Genomic DNA, 15695 nt, shown 5'->3' with positions numbered 1-15695 from the left:
TATATGCATTCTTTCACACACAGAAACACACACACATGCTTTCATAGATGTCGCCACGCTAGTGTGTGCGCCCTGTCAACACCACAGGCTGGCTCTGGGGGAGGAGGGGGAGGGCTGAGAGGCAGAGGCTCGTGTTTTCCCGAGTGGTAATTGGCAGTCGCCATACCAACGAGGGAGGGCCAAAGTCAGAGATTGGTGGGGGAGGAGTTGCAGGCTGATTAAAAAGCCCTCCTCAGCAGCAGTTTCTCCTCTCCTGAGCTGTCTCCACTGTATTTCTGTGTCTTTATTTAGTCCTTCCTGTTATCTGGCCAGTGAAGCGACGCTTTGCGTGGAGGACGGAAGGGAGGGTGGAAGGGTGAGCTGTCAGAAGGACTGGTGGACAGGTTGGTCAGTTTCTTTACCCTGCCAAGTCATCTGTCCATCACTGTGGCAGAGCTGCCTACATCCTGTGGATTTATCTCTGTTTAAGACTGTGAGTGACACCTGGGAAGGCGAGAAGAAACCTGAGAGACAGGAGGCAGGAGGCTGCTCAAATCCCCTCCTCACCTCGCCTCTCACTCCCTCCATCTATCCATCCATCCATCCTCTGTGTGTGTGTAGATGACCTCTGCTCTTCTGTAAGTAAGTAGCTCTGCTGCAGCAACATCCACTCACAATGTTTATTAAAGGCGAACAGACTTCATAGCACCGATCAGGGGTTCAGGGAAAGCATACTTACATTTCTTTTCTTTTTTCTTTAGAAATCCTCCTTATCTCACTGAATATCTCATTCAGTAGCTGTAATTTGCCACATAAGTTGCCAGTTTCGGTTTGACGCTTTGTCTGGTGCAAATACAAGGTCAGACTTAGAGACTGTTTACACATAATAAAAGCTGCTATTACATAACATGCTCTAAGTACAACAGGTACTGATATGAGGAAGCATTTTTCTTAAAGTTGTACGTCTGCACAATAACTGTAGCTGCTACAAAAATAACATCTGAAATCCCTGCCTACTCCCACCTCTCCCCTCAAGGTCTCTTCTCTGTGATCAGCTTCATGCATTAGTACTCACATGTAACCTGACACAGTGATAGCTGTGATGTAATAAGGACCCCTCACCCCAATTTACAGAGATCCATCTACAAACACTGTACACACTGCACTGTTTGCCCATAAGGGCCTGCAGGTGTAATTGTGCGTCTGATGTGTGTGTATGTGTGTGCAGACCAGCTTCTCTTTTCCACTTCATTGTCACACGTTGTTGAATCATGCAGAGTTAAGTCTGCAGCGTTGCTGCTATGGCATCACGAAAATAACTGACTGTAACATTTTAGTGAGAAGTTTTACATCTGCTTAAGTGTTGCATACTGAGCACGCTAAGAATGTGAAGTCATTATTAAATAGTTTAAAGTCTTCGCAGGCATCAAATAGCTTCGACTTTAATTCAGTTTCATTTTTCTGCAACTGCATTTAGTGACATACAGTTGGCAAATGTTTAGTTTGGCAATAACTGATCTCCCCTTATTCTGGACAGCAACTATAAGCTGGCCTGGCATGTTTGACAGGCTTTGATTATATCAAAATAGCAAAGTAGTGTCTGCAGGACTTAAAGTTACTCCAACGTTACCATTAGCTTGCTGCCTACTGTGGTACCTTAGTGCTGTGTGGATATTAGCTGCCATTATGGGTAACCTTAAAAAGCCACTCAGGACCAAAATATACTGAACACAGAGCTGCAAGCAAGTGTGAAAACACAACCAAAAGTGAATCTTTGAACTTGTTGCTAAGCCATCCAGGTCATTATAATCCTAAGTGGTTGAGTTAAAGGCAACGGGACTCCTTTTTAGGTGCATGAAGATATTTCATCTCTTTGAGACATTTTGGTTACACAACTTGCCTCATTCCCCCATTTACACAAACACTTTTTCCTCTTGCCAAAATATATTTGGCATGCAGACTGGAGCAACCAGGGATGGAACCACCAACCTTCTGATTAGCAGATGACCTTAGCTTTTGAGCAAGAGGTAGCCAGGGGTGCTTAATAAAGTGAGTGGTGAACATAAATATGTAGCCATAGACAATGTTCCCTCCAAGCTGCGTGCGTGCGCAATTGCGCACTGCTGGCACGGTCTCTGCGCACAGAAAATCTGTGTTGCGCACAAAAAAAAAATCCGCACAAAAAAAAAAAAAATCCAACCTGAATTGAAATGAAAATTAAAACTTTAACAATTCTGTTTTGCAGTGTTAGTCAGTAAGTGACTGGCTGCTCCAGTATGGGATCAGAACGATGCCACCTTATCCCATAGTCCTGCCAATAATGCGATTCACATTCGTATATACGCAGCTAATCAACGTCGTTGACAGGCTATGACAGCGTCCTTATGTGCCGACACCGGTGTTTTAGCTAGCAAAGCGGCGTGGCTGATGTGGAGTGAAGCCACGTTAATGACAACGTGTACAACCATTGGAGATGTGAGCAGGACAGACGGAACAATTGACAGAAAAAGTGTGGACTTTATACCAGTTTTTAAATTGTGTTGATTGGCCACGTAAAACCAGAGTTATGATAAAAATATCTGCAATGTTTGTTTTTCTTCCTGAATATTGTCGTTGTTTATATTTACTGCGGGAAGAAACGGTAAAAACTGCGTTTTATAAGGAAAACGCTCGAAAGCACTCCGCCTGTGAGCAAAAACCAAACCAAAAAACTCCACCCTTTCCTATTGGTGGAAAAATGTACTATGTGGACCAATCAAAAAATGATATGGCAACATGGCATTTAGTTGTTTAGGAAGGGGGGAAGTTTTAGGAGTGACGGCGGTGTTTTGAGATGTGAGAGATTTGCGATGTTTAGCACAAATCTTGTGTAGTTAGTGTGTAGTTAGTGTGTAGTGTAGTCAATAGTTTTGTTGTGTGTGTCAGAACAATGAGGCGACTGCTGAGTGTTACAGGTGTTACAGCAGTGATACATCTGCTGTTGTCAGGCCTGCAGGTATCAGGCTGTTGTTCTCCTTCATCTCATAGTGGACAGAAATTATTTTTTGGCACAAATAATCTGTGTAGCATCAAATTTGATGCAGAACAGCTGATTGTTCTGTAAATAGTTTGAAATGTTTATTTAAAAACGCCTTGGCTGCATTTAAAAAATAGCTGCAAGAAACTTTGTTGTTTGCATAACTCAGTTACTTTTTTAAAGAAGTAACTAAATAATTAATTGCCCAACATTGGTCATTATATTCTGTATTTTGTAGACAGAGTTACAGGACTCTCTCCCAGACCACAGACTCAGACTCATAATACAAGTCAGAGCAAATAATAATAATAATAATAATAAAGTTGTGTTTTCAAAATTGGAGTTCAAGTTATTTTTACTTCCAATAGTGTTAACATACTATACACGTCATGAACAAGATTTTTTAACATTTTCATTGTAAGTGGGCTAAAGCAGTTAATTAAAAGTAGTCTAACAGAAATGTAAATGCTGTAATTTGATGATTTTAATAAACATGTAACTTGGATGGATTCGATGCTGGCGTGACCACAGTGCACACGTCTGCTGTTGCTCACAGTGGTCCACGGGATTGTTCAGCGAGTTTGTGTGTTCGCTCAGACACATGAAAAATTAGAGGGAACATTGGCCATAGACACATTGTAGCTTTTTGCAGGGTTCTTTAGTGTAAAATAGATTATCAGATTACAATTTGAATGTTAACTGGCTATCTGGCTAGCTAGTAGTTCTAAAACTCCCATTAGCAGTTTCCAGCTTACCTGGCAAACATGCTTATTTTTGTATTTGTTAACTGCATATGTGTCAAGCAAAAATGAATTGCAAGAGTAGCAGCAGTGGCTCAGAGGGGTCTGAACGGGATGTGAAGGCTCACCTGTCTGCATGCAAGACAGCAGCTTGGATGTGAATAAAGTGACGTTGCATAAACAGTCACTTTCTTTCTAGTTTTCACGTGTTTAACACTGAATTTGTCCCATCGCTCCAGGATTAATCCAACAGACCAAACACAAGATTTGCTCCTGCTTTTTTGTATTCTGTTAGTCTTTGTCAGCCTCATGACAGCTTCCCGTTTCAGATGACATTATCACATGCGTCACGTGGTTGTGGGTTTTTTTAAAGTAACACTTTGCCACACAGAGAGGTTTGTATAATTTGGAAATCATCATCATGTGTGCAGCTGAGGCACAATAGTAATATTTACATAAGCAGCTTATTATTGAGTTCCTAATTACAGAGCTCTAGGCCCACTCAGCCATGATAATGTGAAGATAGACCTTATCGTATTCAACAATAGCCATGGCACCAGCTCTGAGATGAACAAACACACGCAAACATTTGGTCAAACACACCAAATGGAAGATGGCTTGCCTGTCACACAGCACCAGGCCTCTCTCGCAACTAATGTGATGAAACATTAAAAGATTAAATGCTCCAGCAAGCCAGAATCTTTTGTGCAAATATTTCCACCGTGTCCGTCACCTGAGACTCCATTTGTCTTTACTGTGTCTGCATTATTACAAAGGCTGTATTTCATTCGTGTAACCTGTTTAAACAGGACGTGGCACTTCACCACTTTGTTTCTTTGTTTTCCATGAGACGTACAAAAAGTTATGTTTACTCGCTGTTCTCATAAATCATTTGTCAGTCTTTAATAGTACATTTGTAATCATAAACTAGCAGAACTGCCTGACATCCTTACCACAAATGTGCATCATATTGCAAGTGGCTTCGCATGAATGCTGGGCTGCTGGTGGGACCTTTAAATACAATCTTCTATAAATCATGTTCACATTTTATAAAGTGTTATAATGTTCCAATATGTGGACAAACTGAAAGCTGTCAGTAAATTGCATGTAGCAGTCAACTGAATTCTGTTTTCTTATTATGCATAATCCAAGCTATGGTGGCCTCAGCTGGCTGACTAAAGCATACTTGTCCTACAGCAATCAAAAACATTAAATTAAATTAACTCATAGCTTTCATGAGAAATTAGGTGAAAAATGGATATGTCTTCATATTTTGCACTGTCACTGTGCAGAGCCATATGTTACTGGTTAAAAGGGCTGAACTAGTGCTGCACGATTATTGCCAAAATGATTATCTTAATTATTTTTTATTAATATTAAGATGATAAACATTTGTCAAGATTATGCAATGGGTTCAGTGACAAAAACGTTTTTATTCCACATAACACTGGTTTCACATCCATGTTTGGGTGTCATTCATGGTAATGTATACATTGTTGCATCACATAAAACTGATGACACTGATTCACCTAAATTCAGTTTTATCTTTTAGAAGAAAAGTGTAAAAATATAATTAGAAGAACTGCATCAAAAACAGGGAATTGTTTTCACTTTTAGATTCTGTTCCATTCCTGTTGGTCGCATTGGAAAGCTGGCCCTCTCTGAGCCTGGTCCTTCCAGAGGTTACTTCCTGTTAAAAAGGAGCTTTTCCTTCCCACAGTCGCCAAATGCAGAGTGTCATCTGATGGTTGGAGCGTTCTCTATATTATTGTTGGCCCTTTGCCTTTCAGTAAAAGCTGCCTCGACGCAAATGTTGTTGTGAAATGGCACCACATTGAATTATTTTAAACATCTATGTAGGCAAACAAGGTATGTCTTCACCTGACCTACGTGCATCTATTAGAAGCTCAATGTAAAGTCTTTCACTCTGTTGACTGTGCCCGCATTATGGATGTGACTAAAACCCATATCAAAGCACTCAACAGCTGTATGACTGCTGTACGTTGACCATTTTCCTGAAGCGTGTTCCTCACTGTGTTTAATGGACAGATGTCTTTGGCCAAAACAAATCTGACTGCTTGGTGATTTCATTGTGTCTTAGTGAGCTGGATGGATTGTAAAACCAGCTGCACAGGCTCATCTTTATATAAGCCTGAGCTGATGTTGTAACATTCACATTAGTTACCTTACATTGTTTTTCTTTGCTTTCATGCAGTAATTATACTGCAGCCTGTGGTGGCTTTCCAGGCAGCTGAATAAATCAGTTGTGTTGCTCTAGACCGCTCTGCATATGATTTGTTCTTGATCACTTGTGCTCAGTCCAAATTATTTCCAAACAACAGATGATGATCCTCTTCGAGGGACAAACTCTTCACCGTCTGCCGTTTGATTTTTGTTTAACATAGTGTTACTCTTCCAGACTAGTACAGGAAACTTCAAGGTGCACAATACACGATGATTGGTTTTGTTTTGTTCTATTGGTGAAGCAGCCATTTTCAATACTGCTTAGGTGGTAGAGTGCACGGTCAAGTCAATCAGGTCGGTGAATCAAACCCTGGCTTTTATAGTCCATGTGTCAAAGTAACCTTAGGCAAGATACTGGACCCCCAAGTTGCCCCTGATGCATCTATCAGTGTGTGTGTGTGTGTGTGTGTGTGTGTGTGTGTGTGAGAGAGAGAGAGTGTGGATGTTAGATAAAAGCACTGCATGACTGCATTTGTGAGCATTATAACACACAGTTAATATATGAAATGGTCAAATTTCACAAGCATTCGCAGACAGTCAGATTCTGTCATGTGCACAGGCAGTAACCACGTACTGCAGCATGTGCAGCTCTGGCTGCTGCTGCTGCTGCCAAGGTCACACTAATTTTTTCTTTTTAAAGCCCTAAAGGACGTAAAGTGTTGCTGGGCATTCTTACCTCACTCACACCCATCACGCTTCAAATGGTTGTCACAGGTGTGTGGGCAGCGCTTTCGCAGCCTAGCAGTCCAGCTCATTTAAATGATCCATCCTATCTCAGGCAGCCAGTGCTTTTTAAAGAATAATTGTTGTTTTCAGGAATTTTGGACAAAAGCAATTGTTGTGACAGGCTCCTTCTCGAGGGGGGGGGGGTTCGGTGATGGCATGGGAAAACGGACATCCAGGATCTGCTTCCTTCTCTGTTCAGGAGGATAAACACTTTAAACTGTGAGCTCAGTTTTGTATTTGAACACTCTGGATAATTGCAGGGCTTTTTCTCAGAAGTTGCTACAGTGCTGCAGCTGCGTTGGCTTATTAGGTGCCCGCTCACACACAGACATGTAGAAGACACCTCTGTGGTGTAAAGTAAGCTGTGAGTCACCAAGCTGCTCCTGTCAGAAACCTGACCAGAAGCTAAAACCTGAGGGAAGAGTCTCAAAAACACCAGAATAATCACACACACCAGGTGATGTGAGGCGGTCTGACAGGTGTGAATGTCTGAAACACGATTCCTGTTTCTGCCTTTAAAATGTGTTAATTTCACAACCAAAGTTTGTTTTTCTGCTTATACAAACTGAAAGAAACAGAAGATCCATAAAGCTAAAAATCACATCCAGCAGCTCTAATCTGAAAGTTAATATCTCTCATGCTTTCAGTCACAACAAATGTCCATTAGGCTGAGCTGAGCTTGTTTGAGCATGATAGCCTTTCAGTGACGCTGCTCCTTTATTCTTTATAGTCTGGGATTAGTTTTTCTTCTTTGTTCTTATACCCTTTGTTTTTCTGTTTGGCAGCTAAATTATTTGGAGAGACATTTTATTTATGCTGCACTTTGCATCACATGATACCACATTTCAGTCTGAATCCTGAGTCAATGTGAAATCTCCATATCTTTAAGTTAACAGCAAACCTGAGCTAGCAGGATGGTTTATGTTGGATCTATGTCTTTATTGTTGTTCGTGGTGGAGTGCAGACACTCGTTCCCTGTTCTTTGTAAGGCAGAGGTGGGACCAAGTCATTGTTTTGCAAGTCTCAAGTAAGTCTCAAGTCTTTATCCTCAAGTCTCAAGTCAAGTCTCAAGTAATGTCAGGCAAGTCAGAGTCGAGTCTCAAGTCACTGGTGTAAAAGTCCGAGTCAAGTCACAAGTCTGAAACTTTGAATTTCAAGTCCTTTCGAGTCTTTAAAAAAAACAAACGAAAAAATAATGTTGCAGTTATGCTAAATGTAAATATTAGACCATGTAATTTTAAAATCTGTGTTTTTCTCAACACATGACAAAATAGTGAACTTAGAAAATATACACAAATTGTGAAATTGCACCTCTTTAAAATGCAGCTCAATTAAACCTAGCTCCAAGAATAATTTTCACGGACAGTTCTGAGATAAGCTGCATGTTATTCTTGGATGCGGTTGTAGGACCAGCTTTAAAATCGCATGACAAAAATATCATACACATTAAAAAAAACTGTATCACCAACGTAGCCTGGACAACATTTGCTAGTTAGATGAAGTCAGCTATCTCATCTTAGCATATTTATATGCATATTTATAATTATACGGTTCTTGGAGTGAGTGCATACACTCATGAAGTTTAGTAACTTCCGGTCACTGCAACAAGCCCAGGTACAGTTTACCGATGGATGGGTACAGGACCTTGAAATGCACCGTGTAGAACGAAAGACCATCGTACGTATCATAAGTTTACCAGTCTCACAAATCGTCGTCAGTAGTGGAAATAATTTCTGGTAGCATCACAGAAATGTAGCAGTGACAACAATATTGTATGCTGTAATCGTACTGGGCAATTAGTGATACAAAAAACCTGTTTTATCCTGTGAATAAAAGTATATGTTTTTGTCAATGTACCATAATAACAGAAGCGAAACGCAATATTGTGTCAGGACAATTCACTATTTATGCACAATAAACAAAGGAGCATAGCGCGACAATTTCTGTTCAGCGCCAGACTTGCTTGTAACCTATATCACCAATTATGTTAAGAAAATGACGCATTAACTACAACAGCAGACTGACCTTTGTGTAAATGCTTGGAGCAGACTAACCTGTGAGCTGGAGTGTTCTGGGACGTTATATTTGATCTTTGAATGGCTGCAATCCAGGCCATCCGTCGCGTCTTTATTACTTCGGAAACATGGCTCGAACAATTTCTCTTCAACGACGTAATCCGATAACAACCGATCTCTTTACCCGTCAGCTTCCCGTGGCTGTCATGCGACCGGCTATTGCAGTTAATAATACAACAGCTTCTTGACATTTTTGTGTTTCTTTTTATCGCTGTGTGACTGGTTTTAATTGAAAGCCTGCGTGCGCTAGTACCGCTTGCCACGAGTTCCCAGAATCCTTTGCGGTTCTACCCGTGAATGACGTCACATTTTCAATCTCTATATAATATGCATGTTAAATTTTATATTTGGGGTAAAATATCAAGTCTTTTCAAGTAAACCGGTTCAAGTCCAATTCAAGTCCCAAGTCATTGGTGTAAAAGTCCAAGTCAAGTCACAAGTCTTAGAACATTTTTTCAAGTCAAGTCTAAAGTCATAAAATTAATGACTCGAGTCTGACTCGAGTCCAAGTCATGTGACTCGAGTCCACACCTCTGTTGTAAGGATATTAACTTAACATGTTGCGTGCCCTGTTAGCCGCTATACAGGTGTAGACAGTCTAAATAGATGCAGCAAAAAGGAAATCCCTTCATTCATTTTAGGTTGCTGATGCTAAATTTTTACCCTCATTTGTAGAGGAATGAATGAATGCATAAGTACCTTAACAATGCGGCAGACTCACACTCACTACAAACAGTTGCTGAGAAACGCAGCCACACTGCTAAGTAGCTCCCCCGAAGATCCTGGTGAGCTGCAGGTGTGTGAGATCATCCTCGTCAGGTGTGGCCAGCCTCCCAATGGGACACACCCGGGACACAGGGTTGACAGGCCTGGCGGTTACTGTAAACCGGTCCTCCGGAACACGCACACACCCACACACAAACACCTATACACACAAACCCGGAAACGAGGGACACAAGCACCACGGACCAGCAAATATACACAATTCCACAAGCTACTCAAGAACCCTGGGTCCACAGACCCAGGGTCCTTGACAGTACCACCAAGTTTGTCTTTTTAATCGAACTGTGTGACAAATGTTGTCACCTGTGGTAAGGCCTCAGTTTTGGTGACTGGTATTTTTTTTAGTCCGTTACATAATCATAATCAGGAGTTTTCTGTGGGGTGGCTGTAGCTACTAATCAGAAAGGACCACAAACACAGTTGGACAGTCCAAGTGATACTTGAATTAAGCCTTGAAGCAAGTGGCTACAGCTCCTTGTTTCCACATAAGTCAGAGTAGTCATGCCCCTCACTGTAAGTCTCACCAATATTTCTTACTCAGTTGTATATAGCATTTGTATTTCTATTTTATTCTATTGTATATATTATTCTATTCTATTTTATTCTATTGTATATAGTATTTTATTTTATTGCATTCCAGTGTTTTCTAATTTCTGCTACATAACTTTGCACTTTTGCTGTAACAAGACATATTTCCCACCTGTGGGACTAATAAAGGTACGGAGCCCAGCAGGGGAAATGGGAGAAAAAAAAATTAAGACGGACTTTTGCGAGATCTCGCAAAACTATCTCGGGATCTCGCAAAACTTTTGCGAGATCTCGCAAAACAAACTCGGGATCTCGCAAAACAAACTCGGGATCTCGCAAAACTTTTGCGAGATCTCGCAAAGGTTTTAGCCGACCTCCCGTTAGCTCGGAGCTAACGGGAGGTCGAGACCTACTACAGCCGGGAGGAACACCACTTTCCCGGCACATCGTGCCTCAACCTCCCGGTCGGCTTTGAGCCAGCATCCGAAGAATGCGGCTAAAAGTTTTGCGACATCTCGCAAAACTTTTGCGAGATCCCGAGTTAGTTTTGCGAGATCTCGCAAAAGTCCGTCTTAATTTTTTTTTTCTCCCATGTCCCCTGCGGGGCTCCGTATAAAGGTCATCTTATCTTATCTTATTATATTTATTATTAACTATTATAAAGTTTTACAAACTTTCCCCACTATAGAGTTATTATGAAAGGGGAAACTAGCCAAAGAGGCCAAAGCAATTCATGTGCTCGGTTGTTAAGGTTTTCCAAGCACATTCATCTGTTAGGAAGTCAGATGCAGGTTCTGGGAATGTCCATCAGCTGACTGCCTAGAGAAGAATTAATTTTAAAATAAATACTAAAGCTCTTACAAACACATTTGCTGTTTTATTAAAACTTCTGACTGATTAAAAAATAAGCAAAACTCTAAATGAATTAGAGGATATGATAAACAAGGAAACAGAACAACCTCTATGACATTTAACACGTGCAGCACAAACCATGTCGGCCTGGGTTACAATAGGCCAGTCTGACCTGTTTGACCTCAGTACTTTTGCTATTCACTCATGAATACAGTGGGGCTACTGTTGACACGGGGACATGGGGTGACATGTAACAGAAAACAGCAGAGTACAAAGAGATTTATTGTTTCTGTCACACGTCTTGTCAGTTTTATCTCATTTATTAGCATTTATCTTCATCATCGAAGATGTGAACTGAGAATTTAAGAGCGATGGGAGATGAACAAAGTGATGGAAATGTGTAGCAGAGAACAGAAGGCTGCGACTGTAGTCTAGTCAGCCTTGATTGAAAAAACAAGAATAGATGGGATGGAAGCAAACAAAATGCCATCTTTATTAAGGCTTCAGCCTGGAGACAAAGAGGCGGCGAGAATGTGACATCATATTTCTAATTACAAGTATTGTGTAATATGTCACACAAATGTTAAGCACAACAATGCTTGATTTTTCATCATTGATAAAAGGGGGACACCGACTCATAAACAAGCCTGTGTCAAGTCATTCAGGCTCGACTTTGCTTAACACAACACTGCACAGAGACGTCTGGCAGAATTGATTATCACTGTGGGACATGGAGGCAGGGGGAATGTCTGGGTTGCTACCTCTTAAGCTAATCCCACTTGTTCCTGACACAACTTAAGTCAAGTCCCTATCAAGTGTGCTTTAACTCTAAACTCTTCTTAAAACTGTGCTGAAGCCTGTGAAAAGTAAAGAGTAAGCATTCACGGTGCTGCTTTGTCCACAGTAACTTCAGATTTAGTTAAATATGTTAAAGGACATGTTAGACTGCTGAGAGCTCTTCTTTAAGTTTGGTTTGAAGTTTCTGAGATGTACGATTGTTATTTGTATTGTTATGTCAGCCAGCTACAGGAAGCTCACACTGTCATGGACTAAACACAGAAAGCTCAGGCCTCAAGGTCTAATTTTTAAAAAGGCACAAAAGTTACAGCTTGCTTTTAAAGCTCAAATTATAAATGTTTTTAAAGCATCAGATAACAAATGACTACATGTAATCGCACTTCTGGTGGTGACAACATTAACCGTGTTACAATCCCTCAGCTTTGCTCTACTCCAAAGAGCTTTTAGCAGCTTTAGCAAATTGCTTTGGTTCCTCTTGGTTATTCTATCTTCTATATTCTGGATGGGTCAAGTTCAAGACTTGACCTGTTTTAACATTTAAATGACCAGTATTTAGCATTTAGTCTTCTTGTGGTGAGAAGTTGAAGACTGAAATCAGTGCGTACCCTTCTATCACACCTTAACTTTAGTCCACACCGGACAGAAGAGACTAGCAGCAACATGGAGACCAGCGATCATGAATTGCCAAAGAAATTCGGCAACTTGCAGCAAAAACGGGTGAAATAACTGCTATAGACTCTTTCCACTAGTGCCTGCTTGGGTCAGCTCAGCATGACTCGACTTGGTTTTTAGGCTTTTTGATTAGGTGGTAGTACCTGCCCTTTAGTTCCTACTTCGCAGGGTTTCAAGCAATTGGCTGGTCAGTGGCGTCACAGGATGAATCATGAGTCTTCTTCTAAAATCAAAACCGCCATTTCTCAGAGCAGCAGGTATATCATCACCTCGACGTCCCCCATTGTGTTGTTTGTGTTGCATATAAATGACATCAAAGGACTTTCAGGCACGTTGCTATAGCAACCCTACGCACATTAGGTGCTACTTGATTGTAATGGAACCAAGTTGAGTTGATTGATGGGTGGGTGGGGGGTACCTAGTGGATCATAGCACGGTTTTTGTGCTCTCAAAGAACTCAGTGGGACTGTGCACAGGAAGAATTCATTCATAGGGTGATGGCGTTGGTTCCAGGGTGGATGAAATTTACTCTGTATTAGAGAATTACCAGGTTTCAACTCCAACTAGCTTTTGATGACTGTTCTGGGCTACAGTAGAAAGAAGACAGCTCACGTACATCTAAATAAAGTGCTCATTTGATTAATTTTAATAATATTCATATAAGGAGTTCATTGCCATTGTGATCGTTCTATATTCAGGGTTTATTTATGTAATGTCTTAGATTATATAACACTTTGCTCATACAGAGACGTGTATTTGATTATATATGTGTATTGTTGCAGTATGGCTGGATAATGGCAGCTAAAACTTGATTGGCTGCATTACAGACTGTACAGCAGCTATTTCATAGTGATTGTCTTTCACCACTCTGTGAGCAGCACTGTCACTCCCATTCATCTTCTTTTAGGGAAAATGCGCGTGCATTTGTGCACGTGTGATGGTGGGTGTTGTGCAAGCAAAGGGGTTTTTTTCAGTCTATATGAAGCAGTGGAGCACACAGTAATTTAACCCCAGGCTCAAGGTCAGTTAAGAGCGCATGAGCCATCAAACGAATACACAGAAGACACTGACAGACATGTTCACGTGCTGAACTCTACTCCCTCTGTTTCTCACACACGTTGAACATAAAGCAGAGAAAAGCATGTATGACGATGATTTTCACACATGAACAACATGCGAGAACATGGCATGAACTACATAGAAAATAAAAAAGTGGTGTGTGATAACAAGACCAACCTTGTGCACATATGCAGTACAACAAACTGTTTACCTTTCCGCCACATGTGCTGTTGGTGTGCAGCTGGAGACGTTCTTGCAGGAGGAGTCATGATACTCAAAGAATCCTGAACAGAAATCTGTGGGAGACTTCAAAAAATGGTGGTTACCTCTGCCCCTCGAGAGCTAATTAGCAGCTGAAATATATTAGCTGTTCCACTGACATCGGTGCATGGCAGAGATTTAGATTTGTGGTAGACTCTCTTATTCGTTACCAAAGTAAAGATTTACATAAGGGTACTTTTTATTTTTTTTGTCTTAGTATCTATGATGTAATGTGAGCCTTTGATCACACAGTGAGTTATTAATACAGCTTTAATATTGTGAAACTTTGAGAATTAAAGTGATTTATTTCTAAAGGAAAAAGTCTTTCAAACCTTTTTTGTAGATCCTAGTGTGGATCAGATCACAGCTTGTGCTGTCAGAAACAAGAAACGGCCATGCCAGGTTTCACTGGACAAACACAGCAGTCAGATGATGCAGCAGTCTGAGTGATAGCAGGCTTATGGCCTGCTCTGACGCTACGCCAGAGCTGCTTTTTACCAGCCTCTCAGGGTCATTCATTCACTCACTTTCAACAAACTGAATGGAGAGATAAAAATATATGTTTGCCCAAGGCTCTATATCTGAATGAGTGCACATGTGAACTGTGGTTTGAGTCACAGTGGTATATAGTCATGCCTGTCCTGTTAAATGTGTCATATTTTCTGAGGTCTGTGCTTACTGACCATGAAGCCCATCTAAACAACCCATCAGCTGGCCCCATTCTAAACAAGCGCACACAAGGGGAGTTGTGTACGCCACGGTTCACTGGGCCATGGGTATATGGCTTTTTGCTGAATCAAACACAACATCCACTGAACTACTCCAGTAGATCTGATTCTAACCCAAAAGTGCAATATTTTGTTAGCACTCAGCAGCTGAGCCAAGTTACTTGATGCATTTATAAGTACGTAACTAACAGGGCTACTGTCAGCTTTTGCGATGATCTAAACCACAATAGTGAAAAGCAGATTGTTATTTCCACCCACAGTACTTTATATTTAGCTAAGCCTGCACTGGACCTCCCCGTCCTTTCATGTGCATACGTGGAAAGCCAGAGGCAGGGAGAGCAGCAGCAAGACCCCCCAGCACAGAAAAGGACAGGCATCAGTGACAAGTGTCTTCTATCTGTTTGGTTGTGGTGATAGTGTAACTAACCCTCTGCAGTCCAATTCACCATAAGTGCCAACCCCTAATCATATATTTTGGCAAAACAAAGGGGGGTGGCATACATCAATATTTTTCAAATTTTGTTTCCCCCAATTATTTAGTTTATCAGTTAGAAGAGTAACCATTTTGGCGGTACTGGTGACATTACTTTAACTTGTTTTGGAATGTTGCAACTCTTCCAGTCTCCTCTAACTGTAATGACTTAATCAGAGGTCGGCTGGGACATATTCCCAGGTCACTCTGTGCATGTAAGTCATCACACTGCTTATTTTGCAATCACAATATAAAATTCTCTGTATCCATGGCCAAATCATCATAATAATTTACTCTAATGTTATCCTAATACCTAGAGATATTTTGAAGAATAAACAATATTCCATCCTGTTAATAAAATAACATTAATGTACTAATGCCCAATTCATTTTTAATTGCCAAATAAATACTGGTGTAGAGAGTAGAGCCATATGTGTCCAAGCGCTTTCTGATTGGCTGTTATTCGCATAATATGTTTGTTAACAACATGATATCAAAATGTAATTTTCAAAGTTTTCAAAGCTGTGGTTTGCCTGGATGTAGAAGGTCAGGCAAAATAATTAAACTAGATTTTTTTTAAACAGACACTGAGTCATAGTAAGCTCAAACTGCCCAATGATTTTAATCTGAAGCTTAATAAGCAAAAGGATAAAAAAAACAAACAAACCCAAACATAAACACACATTGACTAAAAACTGATCATTAGTGATTGTTTACATTGACTTGGTTCCAGACTCACAGGTTTCACAGCTGCATCTCTTC

General features: G+C 40.7%; 1 protein-coding gene across 3 annotated transcripts in view; it reads left to right on the top strand.

Moving 5' to 3' along the window:
• Positions 1-268: 268 nt before the first annotated feature.
• The window catches only part of cdk18 (cyclin dependent kinase 18), a 73852-nt gene continuing 58425 nt past the window's right edge, over positions 269-15695 (top strand). Inside the window, exons 1-2 of one of the 3 annotated variants that reach the window (XM_085272939.1) lie at positions 269-383; positions 470-621. The gene's annotated coding sequence lies outside the window, so the exon portion shown is untranslated. Of the gene's footprint in view, positions 622-15695 lie in introns of all 3 variants that reach the window. The other 2 variants (XM_085272940.1, XM_085272938.1) reach the window with 2 other exon arrangements.

The sequence above is a fragment of the Mchenga conophoros genome, linkage group LG5, assembly GCF_057382185.1.
Source record: "Mchenga conophoros isolate Kocher_MC1m ecotype Shallow Benthic linkage group LG5, M_conophoros_male_GT1.1, whole genome shotgun sequence".
In the NCBI taxonomy this organism is placed as follows: Eukaryota; Metazoa; Chordata; class Actinopteri; order Cichliformes; family Cichlidae; genus Mchenga; species Mchenga conophoros.
The sequence above is the reverse complement of the archived record's forward strand: the minus strand, read 5'-3'. Positions and strand labels throughout refer to the sequence as shown.